Source organism: Crassostrea angulata, chromosome 3, assembly GCF_025612915.1.
Source record: "Crassostrea angulata isolate pt1a10 chromosome 3, ASM2561291v2, whole genome shotgun sequence".
NCBI lineage: Eukaryota > Metazoa > Mollusca > Bivalvia > Ostreida > Ostreidae > Magallana > Magallana angulata.
This window is the reverse complement of record NC_069113.1, coordinates 24969822-24989231: the sequence shown is the minus strand read 5'-3', so window position 1 is coordinate 24989231 and position 19410 is coordinate 24969822. Positions and strand designations below refer to the sequence as shown.

The following is a 19410-nucleotide window of genomic DNA, read 5'->3' as shown; positions in this document are numbered from 1 at the left end:
TCGGGGGCTAATATAATCAATGTTGCCCTCAACCTCAGTCAATATTTGTATAATATTGTATCATATATATAATGTATTATGACATTTTATTATGTGATCAAATACAATAATGTAAAACACGACAAAATGTCATATTATGTGTTACAATATCATACCTCATCGTTATTTATTACAGATCCACTGTTGCCCGAGACACAGTCAACAACTATTTTGTTATACCCCTTCTAATCAATAACACGTTTCGCTGAATGTGACGTCACCGGTCAACAGTCTTTTTTTACAGTCGATTTTAACATCTCCAATCTAACAGTTCCAGTCCAACAGTCAAAATGCAGGACTTTTTTTCGTATAGAGTTTTGCAGGGGTATAACAATGTATCTTATAATACCATATGAAATGAACATATTATTATCATACAACTTGTGCATTGTGTCAAAACAGTATCCATGACTATCCAAGATCTTAAAGTATTATTTTCATATAATATGATAAAAGTGGTCTCAGAAAGTGATACCTCATAAGATGAGGTGAGCTTTGTAATCTGTGATTACTTATGTTTTTAATTTGCAAATTATGTTCAATAATTTTAAGAACAGAAATATATATTGAAATTATTTACAACATTGGATTGTACTACTTATCATGATTTTACGAAAATATTGCTAAATAAACACTACATAGACATTCTCTGCAAGTAAAATATCCGTTAACTGAACGGTTTAGAACATACATAAAAAAAAAATTCACCTATTTATTTACTGTTGCTGTTTTTGAAAATATCAGATGAAATAAGCTTATTAATAAGTAGTATGGGTTTAAAAACCAAACATTTTTGGTCCAAATATATTTTGACAAAGTTCTGGCGCTTCCTGAAGAAGGGCCTGCCTAATAGTATCTACAGTGATTCCATATTCTATTCTCTGCTCCAGTGGAATCTGTTCAGCGAAGTATCCAATATCCATGAAGAATTTAGGTAACCCTCCCTGTAGCATTACAGCAAGGGCCAATCCATGAGTTGTCATGGCAATACCCGGGGCACCAGAGGCTCCATGCTGCATGAAACAGTTCAAGCCTACAATACCTTCGTTCTGAAGTATTGAGTACGCATCGTCAACCCATTCAACTGGTTTTCCAGTAAACTGCAAAACGTTTTTGAGTTGGACTCTGTTGTTTTGAATCCAGGCAATAGAGTTTTCAACTCGTTTTGATTGCAAATTAAGAACTCTCACTTTTGGTTCTATAGTCTTTAAATTGTGACTTGGATGACCATACCCTATGAACGTCAAGGACGAATCTGTTGTAGGGTGACAAAATTCAGTGAATGGTGGTGGGAGGTTACAATAATCAAAGACCATCAATTCCAGTACACACACATCTTTAACTACGTCAATGTATTGTATCTTACGCAAGGAAAACAACTTATTGGACTCCTTTATTTTCCCTTTAAACTCAATGTAGACGTTCTCGTCCAATAGTCTCGATTCATCATGTGCAGAAAATTCGCTGCATCGACCAGGACAAGCTATAAAAATTTTTAACAAATCCATTTTAATTAAAATTAAACAACAATCACTTCTAATTGATTAGTAACGAAGATTTTAAATAATGTGTCACGATTCTCTAAAAAATCTAGCATTGGATTAATCTTAAGTATTTTAATTTGAAGGGATTTGTTATCTTTAAGTGTGGGAAACTTAAAACTGTATTTGCCACCAACCTATGATTTCTAATACGTGATGCGCAGCAGACAGTACAGATGCATTGCCTACACGGAAGACGGTGGAGATTTGCAATGGAGAATGCAGACATCCAACTGACTGACTACATTTCTGAAGATTCTCCCAAACATCTACTGTTAGTGTAGAGTCCACAAAACGTTTGAATCTATTTTCGCTATGCTTCATTGCTTTGTCTGCAACAGTACTTAGTTCGTTTATATTTGTATGGTACATTAAACAAGAAGCTTATTTTCTCATTATGTCTCTACGTCATTACAATGTTGTTTTCCAATATATATTTATATATTTTATTTCGAACATCATTTAGTAGTGACAGAAATATATAATTATATTATCTATAAATTGACGCAGATAAAGAAAATATCAGAACACATCAAATACAGTGTAACATTATACAAACTGTCATTAACAAACTGTCTTAGTACGTTACTGCATGTCTGTTACCTTTTTCAATAAACGGAAAGCTTGAAATATCATCATACGGATCAGGTGATTCTGGGGGAGTGGAAAACAAGTCCAATTCTAAATCTGAAACACAAAGACTGTTGTACATGTACTGTTCTATATAAATGCAAAATATAGTATAATTTCAAAGCGCGCACGCTGATCTGAAATTCTCTGTATACCTTTAAAATGTGGTTTATAAATCTCAACCTGCAAAATAGAGAAAAGTAGAGAGTAAGAAGGAAGAAATAGGTTCAATTTTATTCCTTTATTTTGGCCCGTTCAAAATTATTTTTTAAGTTATCACAATACACAAGATGTACAAGAATACCTACATGTACGAATAAGAAACCCCTACTTACAACCCCAATAGACATTAGAGTAGTTGTGACGTCATCAAAAGTGCATTTTCCGTAGCGGTATTGTTTAAGGTCAAGATCTAGTAAATGGGATAGTCTACAAATTCCTGAGATATAATTTTTTTTATGATGCTTTATAGTAACCGCTTTGGTTTACTGGTGTACTGGGGCTTGGTTTTAAGATAAACACGATGAAAAGTCGTGTTTGAACTGTCATTTTCTATGACCTGTGAAGGAGACAAGCTTAAAATCTCGGAGGGTTTTTTTCTTACTAATTTTGACAAACAAAATATATCCAGAGTGCTTACAGTCTATCTACAATGATTATTAGAATCTTCTTTAAATGATATTGATAATATTCAACGGAATTATTTTTATAGGATTTTAAATGGAATGTCAAGAAAATGCTTTACTTTGTAGAAAATTCTTTAAATTATATATAAACAAATGAACAAGATATATCAAATCTGTGTTGAAGTCATAAGCTCTTCAAAGACATTTTGAAAGACGTTCTTGATGAACGATAATTATTTTTTTTGTGTTAAACTTGATACTCTATCATTCCTAACACAATCCCATCCATTGGTAAGGTTTCATAGACATAGGTATGCAACTGTTCAATGGGCCAACTGCCGTCACCATTTTCATAGAAAGGTTTTAGCAACAGATGATAATCGACTCTTCTCCGATTTTGTTTTACAGAGGAACTACAAGTCTAGCACTTTCGATACCTCTGGAATAGTTTTCTACTGTAACTATGTATTAAAAGCCCCTACTTCTTCTTTAGTGAAATTTGTCGCTAAACCCGTAGATAACAATGCACCTAACCAATCAAAAGACAAAAGAAGTCAATACATTATGAAGAGGAACCTACTATATCCGCTATAGACAGATACATACTAAGATACCCCCGAGGTCGCACGAGAGTGGGGGAGGATGAGCGACCTAACCAGGAGGATTACACGGATACGACTACCAACCGTCAAAGGACTGAGATGAACACGATTAACGGATCAATTTGCAGTTGTGGAAAGACTCTGAAGAACGCAAGGGGGCTGAAGATTCATATGGCAAAGATGGGGTGCAGACCAAATCAACAGCTGGCACAACGCACAGGGCAACCTGATGAGACGGAGGAGGAGGTGGTCCAGGACTCAGACCAAAGTGACCACAGCGTCCAAGTGCCAGACAGCGAGGAAGTCGACCAGCAGGTTCCAGAGGATCACAGCCAGGCGATGCCAGAGCCCAGTATTGATACAAAATCTGGAGAACGGAAGCAGAAAATCAGGTGGCCACCTAATAACAACAAAGCAGATTGGGATCAATTTGATTTTGATGTAGATTCAATCCTGAACACATCATTGGCTGGAGGAATAGACAAAAAGGTGGAGGCCATGGCCACAATAATGTACAATGTGGGAAAGGAGAGATTCGGTTTGGAAGAGGTCAGGCAGAAACAACAGAAATCAACTGGGCACAGAAATAGACGACAACAGGAAAGAGCGTCGATAAGGAGAGATTTGAGGCAGTTGTCAAAGAGATACAGAGTCGCACCCGAAGAGGAAAGAGCAGCTTTGGCGGAGCTAAGACAAGGCATGAGAGAACGACTGAAGATACTGAACAGGGCAGAAAGGAGCAGGAAGAGGAGGAAAGAGAGGGCCAGAGCAAGAGCAAGGTTTACAGCAAACCCATTTCAATTTACATCAAAGCTGTTAGGGAAGAAAAGCTCAGGAAAGCTGCTGGCTGAGAAAGCAGAAGTGGAAAACCATCTAAAAGAAGTCCACAGTGATGAGAAGAGGGATGAAGAATTGCCTGAGCAACCCAAACTTATTCAAGTATGTGAACCAGAACACATCTTCGATGAAAGCGAACCTATGGCCAAAGAGGTGAGAGATGTCATCCAGAAAGCAAGAGCAGCATCAGCGCCAGGACCAAATGGTATTCCATATAAAGTTTACAAGAACTGCCCAAGGCTGACAAGACGTCTATGGAAACATATCCGGGTCATTTGGAGAAGAGGTCGCCTGGCAGACAGCTGGAATCAGGCAGAGGGCTGCTACATCCCCAAGGAGGAGAATTCCAAGAACCTGTCGCAGTTCCGAACTATATCACTCTTGAACGTAGAAGGGAAGATCTTGCTCTCAGTAATGGCTAACCGCATGACAAGATACATGTTGGACAACAACTATGTGGACATAGCAGTGCAGAAAGGGGGAGTCCCAGGTGTATCAGGCTGCATTGAGCACACAAGCGTTCTCACTCAAATTATTAGGGAGGCCAGAGAAGGAAAAGGGGAGTTAGCTGTTATTTGGTTAGATCTTGCCAATGCCTATGGATCAATGCCACATAAACTTGTGCAGCTAACCTTGGAGAAGTATCATGTTCCAGCAAAGACAAGACATCTATTAGAGGAATATTTCAACAGACTGGAGTTGAGATTCTCCATTGGAGATTACACAACCTCATGGCAACGACTAGAAGTTGGTATAGTCACTGGCTGTACAATCTCAGTCATACTATTCGCAGCAGCTATGAACCTACTGGTGAAATCAACAGAGAAGATGAGTAGAGGCCCATGGATGAGAGCAGGCATACGTCAACCACCAGTGCGTGCATTCATGGATGATATGACAATCAGTACTAAGACTGCAATTGAAGCAAGATGGACGCTCAAAGAAATAGAAGAGCTTATCAGTTGGGCTAGGATGAAAATCAAACCATCAAAGTCTAGAAGTCTGGTGCTGAAGAAAGGAAGGGTGACAAACTACGACTTCCAGCTTGGACAGGAGATAATCCCATCAGTCTCGGAGAAGCCAGTGAAATGCCTGGGGAAGTATTTTGATGACACACTGAGGGACACCAAGAACACAACCAACACTGTAGAACAACTACAACAGTGGATGGAGGCAATAGACAAAAGTGGACTGCCAGGAAAATACAAAACCTGGATATACCAGCATGGAGTACTCCCTCGGATTTTGTGGCCTTTGCAGGTGTACGATGTACCAATGTCCCGGGTAGAAGCTATGGAGCGCCTGACTACAAAATTCCTTCGCCGATGGCTAGCAATACTACAGTGCTTTAGTAGCGTGGGACTCTACAGTGTAGGGACTAAACTACAATTACCGCTATCATCTCTTGTCGAAGAATACAAGGTTACCAAAGTGCGACAACATCTAACACTTAGAGACAGTAAAGATGAGAAGGTGCGCGGAGCCAGGGTGAATCTAGAAGCAGGCAGGAAGTGGTCTGTTCAAGACACAGTCCGGGAAGCAGAGTTACGCCAGAAGCAAGCAGACATTGTGGGAAATGTAGCAGTCGGAAGACTGGGCCTGGGAACAATTACATCAACCAGATGGAGAACAGCAGGCAAAGGAGTGCAAAGGAAGCTAGTGCAAAAGGAAGTCCGGGTGATGGAGGAAGACTCAAGAATGGTTAAAGCAGTAGGCATGAAGAAACAAGGAAGCTGGATGAATTGGGAAGCAGTAAGGCAGAGGAAAGTGACCTGGAATGACATATGGTCGATGGAGCCAAACAGATTGCAGTTTCTCCTAAGATCAGTATATGATGTGCTACCAAGTCCAACAAATTTGGCAGTATGGGGCTTAACTGAGGACCCAAATTGCAAACTTTGTGGAAAACCAGCAAATTTGGAGCATATATTGTCATCATGCTCCGTAGCATTGTCTGAAGGCCGATATACATGGTGGCATGACCAGATACTTTCGGTGCTTGCAGACTCTCTCGAAAAAGCCAGGAAGAGACCACCACCAAAGGACAAGCGGCTCAAGTTCATCAACTTTGTAAGAGCAGGAGAGAGGGAGAAGACAGGCAGCACTGGGGAGGGTAGAGGACTTCTTGGCACGGCAGGAGACTGGCAAATGCGAGCTGACCTGAAAACCAGAATGCAATTCCCAACGGAAGTAGCATCCACCAACAAGCGACCTGACATAGTGATCTGGTCTCCGTCAAGTAGGCAAGTCATTATAGTGGAGCTGACAGTTCCTTGGGAGGAGAGAATGGAAGACGCATATGAGCGGAAAATGGGGAAATATCAGGAGCTTGTGGCAGATTGTCAGGAGAGAGGGTGGAGAGTATGGTGTTTCCCAGTGGAGGTTGGCACGCGGGGCTTTGTTGGACAATCCTTGTGGCGAGCCCTGAGAGTCATCGGAGTTATTGGGTTAGAGAGAAGACAGCTCATAGGGCGACTAAGCAGAGAGGCAGAAATAGCATCGCTATGGTTGTGGAGAAGAAGAGAGGGACAGTGGGGAAGACAGTGAGAGACAATTGTGAATGTAAGATCATTTCACAGGCGGATAGCTGGATGGTCCCGGGCTGGGAGCTGATCACCCCAGTCGGCGCACCTCTGGAGGTTGTAGTGGACAGCGCCGAAACAACCGAGGAAGGAGGATCCACCTGATGACGGGATCATCACGCATCTATACCACCAAGATGTTTACAGGTACTTGGATATATACATGTATAAATTCGAGTTAATTGAATAGGACAAAATACATGTACAATGACGACGTTCGGTTTTTGGCCGGTAAAAGTTCTTTTGAGTTAAATAGTAGCTAGATATACAGACAATATCGATGACATCACTCAGAGATATTTTGTTTGTTCTAGACCGTAAAATATGCAGGTTTTGACAGTAGTTCAAAAAAGCACTTCTGTATATAAAGAAATGTCCCGAGATTCAACAAAAGTGTTAGTCTACACATCCAGCCACCAGAATCTCTTCAGAGATTATTCTTTATCATAATGCATCATTTTAACCACTGAGTTTGAATTATTTCCCAGAAATTTTTAAAAAGACCATAATTAAGAAATCCCAGATTGTGGTATACGCGGCAAACCTAATTGTCTTGCTATAGATTGTTTTAAAAAAATGTATTTGATGTTGGTTGTCTAGAAACATATATACAATGTAACTATATATACATGATCCAATGAAATATGAAGTCGTAATTGTTGCAGACATTTAGATAAGGCAAGCAAGATAACTGCGTTCTATCTAGAACGCAGTTCGCAATTCAAAATTTAGAATTCATACTTGGGGCCGGCTTGCCTTATATGCAATTGAATAGTGAACTGCGTTCTATCTAGAACGCAGTTCGCAATTCAAAATTTAGAATTCATACTTGGGGCCCGCTTGCCTTATATGCAATTGAATAGTGAACTGCGTTCTATAGAACGCAGTTCTCAATTCAAAATTTAGTGCGATTGAATAGTGAACTGCGTTCTATCTAGAACGCAGTTCGCAATTCAAAATTTAGAATTCATATTTGGGGCCCGCTTGCCTTATATGCAATTGAACAGTGAACTGCGTTCTATAGAACGCAGTTCTCAATTCAAAATTTAGTGCGATTGAATAGTGAACTGCGTTCTATCTAAAACGCAGTTCGCAATTCAAAATTTAGAATTCATACTTGGGGCCCGCTTGCCTTATATGCAATTGAATAGTGAACTGCGTTCTATAGAACGCAGTTCGCAATTCAAAATTTAGAATTCATACTTGGGGCCCGCTTGCCTTATATGCAATTGAATAGTGAACTGCGTTCTATCTAGAACGCAGTTCGCAATTCAAAATTTAGAATTCATACTTGGGGCCCGCTTGCCTTATATGCAATTGAATAGTGAACTGCGTTCTATAGAACGCAGTTCGCAATTCAAAATTTAGTGCGATTGAATAGTGAACTGCGTTCTAGATAGAACGCAGTTTGCAATTCAAAATTTAGAATTCATATTTAGGGCCCGCTTGCCTTATATGCAATTGAATAGTGAACTGCGTTCTATCTAGAACGCAGTTCGCAATTCAAATTGTCGATTAGTTAACTGCGTTCTAACTAGAACGCAATTCGCAATTCAAAATTTAGAATTCATATTTGAGGCCCGATTGCCTTATATGCAATTGAATAGTGAACTGCGTTCTATCTAGAAAGCAATTCGCAATTCAAAATTTAGAATTCATATTTGGGACCTGAATTTTTCAGGGGCATCTACTAGTGGTATTTCACTACCACTGTTAAAATATGGTGATGCAGTTATCTATAGTTTCTGAGAATCGGGCTTATATGCAATTGAATACTGTGGTTTCATTAATATTCAAGGGCATCAATTTTCGTGGATAAAGTGAAAATCACAATATCAAGTATACGTAAATAAGTGGCCAATGAACCTATCAATACAAAATGTTAATTAAAATTGCACTTCAATGAATATTTAATTTCGTGGATCAACTAAACAATGATCCACGAAATTCATATCCTTATCTAGTGACACACTAGTAACTATATTTTTATTCATCTGCACTGATAATAAATGAAAATAATATATATATTTCAAAATACATTTTATTTATTTTTTATCCATGCTTGCGTGCATGCATATTTCAGCATGCGCAGTCTAATATTTCCGGACACGACTTCCTACTAGACTGTGAAACTTGCAAAGTTGCGTTAGCGCGACGGCGTGTTAAGCAAAGTTGTGTTAGCGCGACGGCGTGTTGTGCAAAGATCCACGAAATTCATATCCTTATCTAGTGACACACTAGTAACTATATTTTTATTCATATGCACTGATAATAAATGAAAATAATATATATATTTCAAAGTACATTTTATTTATTTTTTATCTATGCTTGCGTGTATGCATATTTCAGCATGCACAGTCTAATATTTCCGGACACGACTTCCTACTAGACTGTGAAACTTGCAAAGTTGTGTTAGCGCGACGGCGTGTTGTGCAAAGTTGTGTTAGCACGACGGCGTGTTGTGCAAAGTTGTGTTAGCGCGACGGCGTGTTGTGCAAAGTTGCGTTAGCGCGACGGTGTGTTGTGTACATGTGTTAGCGCAATGTCTCGTTTATCTGAACGCGATGTCGCGCTAATGCAAATTGCCCTATCCAGACACCATACAGATCTCAAAAACTATAGATTACTGCATCACCAAATTCCACAGTGGTAGTGAAATACCACTAGTAGATGCCCCTGAAAATTTCGGGCCCCTAAAATGAATTGCGAACTGCGTTCTAGAACGCAGTTCACTATTCAATTGCATATAAGGCAATCGGGCCCCAAAAATAAATTCTAAATTTTGAATCGCGAACTGCATTCTAGATAGAACGCAGTTCACTAATCAATTGCATATAAGGCAAGCGGGCCCCAAATATGAATTCTAGATTTTGAATTGCGAACTGCGTTCTAGATAGAACGCAGTTCACTATTCAATTGCATATAAGGCAAGCGGGCCCCAAGTATGAATTCTAAATTTTGAATTGCGAACTGCGTTCTAGATAGAACGCAGTTCACTATTCAATCGCACTAAATTTTGAATTGCGAACTGCGTTCTATAGAACGCAGTTCACTATTCAATTGCGAACTGCGAACTGCGTTCAAAAACCGATTGCGGATAATTTTTCCTTCAATGTGATAGTTTCATCGTTTATTGTATATAATAAAATTCCAACCCTGATCCTTTAAAACCCCTTTGTTATCAATTATCATGCAGTAGCTTCACTTTTACAATGACACAGCTTCTATTTAGCTTATTGAATAAGGTTTGTCTGTGTGCAAACGCGTTTTTATGGTGTTTTTCTTTAATTTGAATTAAAAGTACAAGCTCAAATAGCGATTGAAATTTTCTTGGACTTTTCCAAAGACTCACCCCTTAAGTTACTGTTTAACAAATGACGCTGAGTCAGTAATGTTCATTTGAGAGAGAGAGAGAGAGAGAGAGAGAGAGAGAGAATTTACTGATAGTTCTTTTTTCATTTCATCAGGAGAATGGGCTATCCTAAATTTGTACGCTAAATTATGATTTCTTTGGTAAATTTAGCCTAATTTAATAAGCAGTACTTGTAAATTTACTGGTTTTGTTTTAGATAACGCGTTCACATTTTATTTTATCCTAAATTGGCTAATTACACTGATTAATTACATTATTCTTATCATAAAAATATATAAATAAAAATTATTTAAGATAAACTCAAACATGGAAAACTTTCAAACATGTTCAAACTGCTTTAATAGAGAAGTGAGACTAAAAGTTGGCTATCTACCTTCTTCCACCACTGACGTAGATTGTGGTGTGTAAGTGGGTGGGGTGTTAGCGTTCTCTGGCTGCAACAGTATTTGATATCGTGTTTGAAAATGTCGTCTGCAAGAACAGGCATTGAATCCTGTGGTTCAATTATTTCACACTGGATATATTCAAGAGGCTTCATACTTTCCTGGTGAAATGTCTTAAATATTTCTTCGATACAATCGTACAAGAAAAGACGCACAGAATTCCCTACTTCACCAAAAGATTCCTGAGATTCGTTTTCAGTTCGAAAAAGCATTGCCTGTATCATATTGTCTTTGCAGTAAATAACCGCACAACAAGATGTCGTTACTCTGAGACAAACAAGTCCTCTGTACAAAATGGGTCTCCCTCCTAAGTGATAGATGTCTGTCCATTTAGACACACATGCTGCAACGACTTTGTCCATGATTGGGTCGGGCACAAACGCTTCCCTGAATTTCAAACAATATGCACATGATTTATGAATACTGTTGTTGTTGTCTTTGAAAAAGGATGCTAATTAAGTAGTGTATAATTGTCTTTTCAGGAGACTTGGGACTATCCAGTAAGAAGGCATTTTTGCAATAAGATTCAACTCTTCCATGCTTTGTAACACACGTTCTCCATTATAGACAAGTTGTTTATCACCGCAAACTTTGAATATTTCCTTAGCAAAGTCGGCAGTAAGTTTTCCCTCTTCATGCAGTAATTTCCACTTACTTCGGATGATATGGTTTTCAAATCGTTCATGGCCACTAGGAATTGTAATCAGTTGCTTAAAGGCATTTACAATCCACTGTGGATCAACAAAGACGTAATTTCTCAGGTTCTCTGATCCAGAAAAGAACATGATAAAACCTTTCAGGTGAAAATGTTCCAACACTCCTGCGATGTTATGTAGAGTTAACTCTGACATTTCGCAGTTCCTCAAGTAATCGCGCAATTCTTCAATTGTTATGATTTTAACTTTTTGACTTTTCAATAAGGACATTTCCCTTTCCACTGCTAGCCATTGAAGTGGAATTTCTTTTTCCCAATTGGGTTGATTTTGAGCTGAGTCAACTATACAGTCTTTAAGCTTATCTATTTCAGGATCGTAAAATAAAAATGTATTGTCAATGACGAATTTCCCGCGAATAAAAGAAGAATCAATCCCTTGCAACTCTTGTAGTGTGAGAACATCTGCCAGGTAGCTATGAGCAACTTCTCTCTTTTCCTCTTCAGTCTGTCAAGTTGAAATAAATTATATTTTGTATGATTTTTGTCGCATTTTCCTTCTTTGCGGGCATTAAGGTAGACTAGTACAGAACACATAAGCTAAAATTGTTCTAAAGTTCAATTTTTTTCTGAAATTTGATATTTTGTTTTTTGAAATGAAATCTATAAATATGTAAATTAAAATTTAAAAAAAATCCGACCTGACAATTTTTGTCCACATCACCTTAAACCTACAATTCGAATCTCCTTTCAGTGGAGTGTAAAATAAGATAGTAATTGTTAGTATTTTCTATGCGAATAAGGTACTTATCAAAATATTAAAATTGTTTGTACTGTTATTTATACAGGAGACTTTTTGTTATTACAGACACTGAAATAAATTCTAACTTGTAATTGAAGGTAATTTCTGATGTAATATAATGTAAAAATAGCACTTGTATATCATCTTTTAAGACGAATATTTACAACACTTAACGGTCTTTAAAAAGAAAGTGTTTTGTTTGAATTTAAATAAAATTTTGCAGTATCATTGTCATGACCCGGTTATAAAAATATACAAAATAATGAAAATTTGACCGTAGTTTATAGATTAATTGAGGTTTAAGTATATTATACGGAGACAAAAATTGATAAAAATTCTAAATGATGTCATCATATTTGACCTTTGGTCTTTTGATATGACCTTGAAATTTCATGGGAATAAAGTCCAAACAATTGTGATGGTTGTTTTTAAATTTTAGGTCATTTCTATGAACGGAACACAAGTTATACGTTTTTAAATCAATGATAGAAGGCTACGTTGCACAAAAATCAAATGAACACCATTCAAATGTTGGTTTCGAAATTATCAAAACACGCTGTATCTTTTATAATGTATTTTTTCTGCCTTGTGTAATTGTTGAGTATGATTTATATTATTTTCTTATGATAATGTATTAAATTTAACTTTAACATTATATTAAGCCATTATTTTGTGTATTTCAGTAAATATTTCATATATTCATTATCACAGGTGTTTCATATTACCTTAAATATATAGCTTAGAAGAAATTAAGTATTACCTTCCCAGTTAGCTTGTCCTTATGAGTGACAACGAATATCACCGGAGGCAGGCGAAATCCACTGCTTTCGTCTTCATCCCTGATTTTAGCGTAAGTCAAAATTGATCTTAACCAAAATCTCGCCTTTTCTGTAAAAACGATTAATTTTTATTTATTGTAATTTCAATACTAAATGCAATTGTTTAACAAAAATAGAAAATCAAATAACTTGCCTATTTCTGCAACATTGTTGGTCTCTGTGTTGCTCAAATCAATAACAATTAAATAGAGTGCATCAGGCGACAAGAAGACATGATGTGTCGCATAAAAAACCTCTTCCCCCGCAAAATCCCACATCGACAAATGTGCCGCGTTAACGGGAATAGTAACATTTGCCTCTATTTCAAAATTTATCTTTATGTTTTCTTCTATTACTTTGGATTTGCATGTTTTATGACCATCCTCAGTTGTTGAATATTTTCTCTCCAATGGTGTAATTTCATTTTTTGTACCGTTGCCATGGTCAATATTCTTATTGTCACAACCATCATGAAAATTTTCAGACATTCCATCAGCATTGTCGATAGCAAAAATACATGGTTTATTTTCTTCTGATGTCGATTTAAGATTATTTAAATCTTCAAAATGTTTTACCCCCGATGCAATTTTGATCCTGCTGTTTTCTATGGAATCGCCTGCAAAAAACCCCCCATTGGATACATTTATTGATAATGATAATATGGAGTCTCAAAAGTTAAAAAGACGAGACTATTTTTAAACCTACCCTCTACGTCAATGGTCCACTTTTTTGTTTCAAGATCAACGATGAATTTCTCAATGTACACATCGATTCCCTCTGTGCTTCGTATGCTTGTTATGTTTTCTCCCAAAAATCGTTTGCAAAGAGTTGTTTTTCCTGCGCCTTTATGCCCCACAAACATGACGCGAATTGTTCTGTCTAATGTGCTGCCCTCTGTCAGCGCTTGCAGGTACAACTTCTCTGGCTCTGTGCCATGGCGGGAAGGCTTTTTCCAGTCTCCTGCAAAAAGTGCTCCAACTCATTCTTGCTACTTTATTTTCATTATTACGAGCATTTCAAATTTACTTGATTGACTTTATTATCGTTATTTTCAGACTATAAAACACTCCAACCACAGGAATTACACAACGTAAAATTATAAAGAGAAGTATTTGATATCTGATCATATAGTTTGAAAATTTGAGGTTGTCAAAACAATTTTAATTGTTTAACCCTGTATGTCTCTATGAAAAACTGAAACTGATTAAACAAGTTTTGTATTTTAGTAAGCAAAAGTATTTAGAAAACGGCCGAATGTGGTAATAATGATTAATTCCACCACATTTGTAGTGTGAAGAAGTTATTTTAGTTAATTTACTTATCATTCTGTCTAACATTCCAAGGGTTTTTTTTAGAATAAAAATAAATCTTAATAAGTTGTGAATTCGCCAAAATACTTATTCGTAAATTTGCCATACCTTTAATTTTTAGATATTCATAAACAATTTCAGCTTGGCGACGTACGTGCAAGTCATCGTGTTTTGAGAGGATGCTGACTTCACTGATAACATCGTCATAATATTGGTTCTATCAATCAGAAGAGCGAAATCTTGTAGGTTAAATAAGTCAGGTTGTTGTATTATTTGACTATAATTGTACATTTTTGCTTACCTGAAAAATCATTTTTCCCACTTTGAAAGTACACATTGACTTCATCATCTGAAGAGTGAAAAGTTTTTCGTCCAAATCAGACTTTTTTAAAACTTCCAAAACTTGAAGTGCAAGATCTTCTTTCTTCATTCTAGCTATGACTTCTTGGTTTTCTCTCAGGCGATACACTTTGGAAAAGGCATCAAACATTTCACGGATTTCAGTCAAATGTCCGACTTTGGAGCAAATATTAACGAAGCGGCTTCCATTAGCAATGGCCTTTTTTATTAGGTCAAGAAAATAAGTCATGAAGTCTATATCAATTTTCAACAAATGGTAGTCCTCTTCATGCAGTATGTGCGACAACGTTAGAAATGTGGCCATTTTGATTTCTACAAAAAAAAAACTAGAATCATAGTGTCCCGACCATGGCCTGAGACATTATTAGATAGTCCATTAACACATTTACCGATGAAAGATATTAATTATTATTTATTGAGAGTATCATTATAATTTGTTTGATTTTTCAAAAACCTGGTCCAAGAGCCACATTGATCATCAGGGTCAAATATCAAAATTGATACAAAATATCTGGACAATTATTGTACAGTAAATCTCTTAATTTTTTCTTCACATATTCATAAATGTATGTTAAACATTCATTTGAGCCTCTTCTTTTTTCAGTTATTTTGTTTTCAATAATTTAGAAGAAATACTTTATTATGGTGGTTTAATAGATTATATTTACATTCAGTGTATATTCTAATGTTGGCATTGGAAATTTGAGACGTTCAATTTTCAATAACACACACGGGTTATGAGCAAATGTGAAAGTCGAACACGCGTTTTGACTAGATTTATTATTGTACGACTAAATAAAACGAACATAACCATTTAGATGTGCACTTTTGATAAATAATAGTTAATCATATGTTTAATATCGTCAATCATCAATATATGATTTTTTTCATTATAACCAACATTATGGATTATTTTCATTCAAGTAAACATCACCTAAACTAAATCTACACTACTATTCAATATGATAAATGGATTTTTAAGCAAAGTTTTCTGAGCAGTAGATGTGTCTTATGAACTACAGATTACCAACTATGTGTAAAATAAAGTACTTTTCGAATCGCTTCTTTGGCGAATGTTTCCAATAATGGTATGGGCATTTGCTTTATAAAAGGCAGTCTTCATACGGTTTGTCCTTGCGCACTGTTGTAGACAATTCAAGCTCGAAAATAGCAGATAGTTGCCGTCCTACAAAGCAGTAACAACACATGAAGAATCCTTACTTATTAAAACGAAGCACTTCTGATGAATGTAATTAAAATATATCAATAGAATACCAGTTTTTAAAAAATCAAAAATTGATTAATTACATTCCAGGTTGAGAAAGGCGTCTCTGTGAGATTTCTCAGGTCTGACAGAAGATAGTTTATGTAACAAGTCTCCGTTATCTGCAAAGCAAAGCGTTTACTGGCATAAGCGAACCTCCACAGTAGCCTTCTGATGAGATAGATGAGCTTCCAACCATCATCAGTGTCGTCCTTCTGACTACATTGTTCGAGCATATCATTTGTGACGCATGTAATCTTCAACTCTTCATATACCAACTTGTAAAGCATGGATAAAACATGGCCAAATCTGTGTGTAAGAATTAATCTTTATATTTTAGATAAGATATGTGTTTGCTGAAAGTCTTGCCAAGGAGTTGTCAAAATGTATTTAGATGAGTTGGATAAAGACGCATGACGGAAATAAAATGATTTACTTCTATTTTAACCAAAGCATTATGTTTAATGACGCTTGGCATGATTTTTTTTTTTGGGGGGGGGGGGGGGGTGTAATCTGACAGGACAAGAGGAATAATTCAATGAGCAACGTAACGTCGCTAAATTACCTTTTCGTACTCAGATATTCGGATAGCTCAAATAGTTCACGTTTGCTGGTCGTCGCGTCCTTACTGATTGTCATAACTCCTAAAAGCCTGAGATATAAGGAAGGATAATCCGATCTTAGCCGTGTCTCGACGATCAAATTTCGACATGAATCCACAGCAGCCTCTATATTTTCTGACCCATCTACAAAATAAATTCTGAATAACAAGAATGGCGTTGATACTTCTGGAGAGAAAAGTTTATCTAGCAAGAAAGAACCAATTTTTGCTAAGAAAATTTTCGTCATTCTGTTTCATCTGAGTATCTTTTCTTTTTTTTCAATCTCATTATTCTACAGGCCAGTGGAAAATTGAAGTTCCATACCCCTGACACCTGCTCCTACCTGTTAAAATGATGTCATGTTTCATTCATATATTATAACACCCTTCGCTATAAATATAAGCCAAATATGTTGCGTGTCTTCTGTACGTATGAATGCGCATAGATATATTCATTTCTAATAGTGATTTGGTCTTCAAGAAAGAAACGAAAGAATATGCGAATGCTATTTTAATTCTGAGGAATATTTTTTTTTCATTTTCTTTTCAGATAGTTCATTGTATAAAAAGATATGTGTTTCAAATCTCAGAAAAAACTTAAAACACATGTAGTATATAAGTGGTCATCAATGAAGACTTAATAATTATCAGAACATAACGTGTACTTATGTACATCAAGTAAAACGAGATGAGGTATCATAAAATTGGAGAACGAATAAATCATTTTGAAGGTTAAGTTTACATGTACATGTATTCATCACATGTACTATTATTCATAACTTTCATGTTTGTGTTTACCCAAAATCATATTTGCAATAAAGCTATTCATGTAGAAATCGTTATTAAATTTGGTAAAAATAAATATTACATACCAATGGCCGAGTTCTTCAAGTAAAACAACCACTGCTTCCCCTGCGAAAAGTCCGATGTACTCCATTCCAAATCCCCTACCCTAAACTTCTGGTAGTACAGGGGCCAACCTTTGCCATCTATGCTTACTCCTTTCAGTGGGATCTTTTTAGTGTAAAAGTTTTGTCTCCAGTCCCTTGCAAGAATGTATCGTATAAATAAATGCACAGAAATGCGCGTGTACTATGTACATACATACATGTATATAGACATAACTTTAATAATTTTTGTTTAGTAATAAGGAAAGATTGCCAATAAAAAGACATTGTATATACATGTACTGTAGAAACGTGTTTGGGTATGAAATCGAAGATAAACACAACGTCATATATCTCAAAGAATTCCTTTTCAAATATATTTGTATATACAAATTAAATTGTCTGGTATGTTTAAAGTGAAGAGTTTTAATTGGGTATAATTACTTGTAGTAGTGTAAATATCCATTGCTCAGGACACACCAATATCTTGTAGGAATAAGGACATTTTCATGTAGGTAAAGCCATCCTGAATATCGAGGAAATTTTAGACTATTTATCCAGCATTTGTCTTCGTCCTCCGACATTTCGAACAAATGTATTTCTCAGAATATTTCGAAGAACTGTACCTAACAAAAAAATTGATGAAAGAAATTTAATATAATTACATTGCACATCTAACCGAACCATATTTGGTTTTTTAAACTTATTTGTCCTTGACAACGATATCCATCAAAACCTTCGTCATCCGTATCAATTTACTGTGTATTTATCAACTTTATGCATATACGAATGTTTTGATATACAACTGAGTACAGACTGAAGTAATATCAAGAATGTTGGACGCGGTTTGCTGAGTGTTATTCTCAAATTCTATTGTTTGAGCTATTCCGAATAATCATGCGATATGCAATTCTTGGAAGGTTATTTTTACTTTTATCAGTAGCTTATTATTGTACATCATACGAAATACCCGCACATGACACTATTCGCCGACAGTCATCATTAACAACCTTGAGAAGTTGGTGTAATGTTAATAACATGTAAATACGCGACATTGTACAAAAAACCAATATGGTCAAATTTAATGAACTCGCCATTTTTATTGAAGAAGTTTGTGTTCTGAGCACGCTGCTTAATTTGTTTTAGTTAAGAAATAATTGGTATCACATAAATCATACAATTTGTAACTTTTATACTTTAAATTTTGACAACACATCACAATGAAGACTGCATTACCATATTTTCGGTATCGTGCAGTTTGAGCTATGTGTATACCTATACATAGATGAACATGAAGCACATACTAAGTCTACATGTCAGTTGTTTTATTTTTGCAAGTGAGTGACATGACAAAATTGTTATTTTTAATTTGATGAAAAATATATGTTGGCTAAATTAAAAAAAATTAGATATTTACACACATTGATGCAAAACAGTTTTCGAAGAATTACATGTATAATTATGTTGTTTAGGTGATTTATGAAAATAACTACATGTATTACATAAAACACAAAGAATTAAATTGGATTTTGTCTAATTATTATTTTTCGATTCCTTACTACTCAACTAAATATTACAAACTATTGCCTTAACGCTAATTCCTGTACCGAAGTGAACTGCAATACACAAAAGCAGTGTATCTAAATATAACGCATATATACATCGTGTCCAGGCAGAAATATTTTCAGTTAACCACACAATTTTCATACATATTTTTACAGAGCTTACAGTCAAGATGTTAAACGTAACTTGGAATACCCCCAGACAACTGAGAGAAATATTTCGCTTACCGTTTAGTCCCAGTTTTCGTATTTGATTTATAAACGACAATCGCGTGACTGCGATATGCAGTATTTGATCCCCTTCTACAATCATAATACTAATATTTACATGTATATAGAAGACTTGACCACTTACCTGACTTATAGATTTTGATATTAAAAGCATTTCAATTGAGTGTCCCGATGATAAAAATTAGTATACGTCATTGGTTAACACCATACCTTTTAAAAATAAAACAAAATAAACGGAAGTCTCGTTACA

General features: G+C 36.0%; 1 pseudogene; it reads right to left on the bottom strand.

Annotated features, from left to right (window-relative positions):
• Positions 1–771: 771 nt before the first annotated feature.
• Positions 772–17951, bottom strand: LOC128175146 (uncharacterized; annotated as a pseudogene).
• Between the last annotated feature and the right edge of the window lie 1459 nt (positions 17952–19410).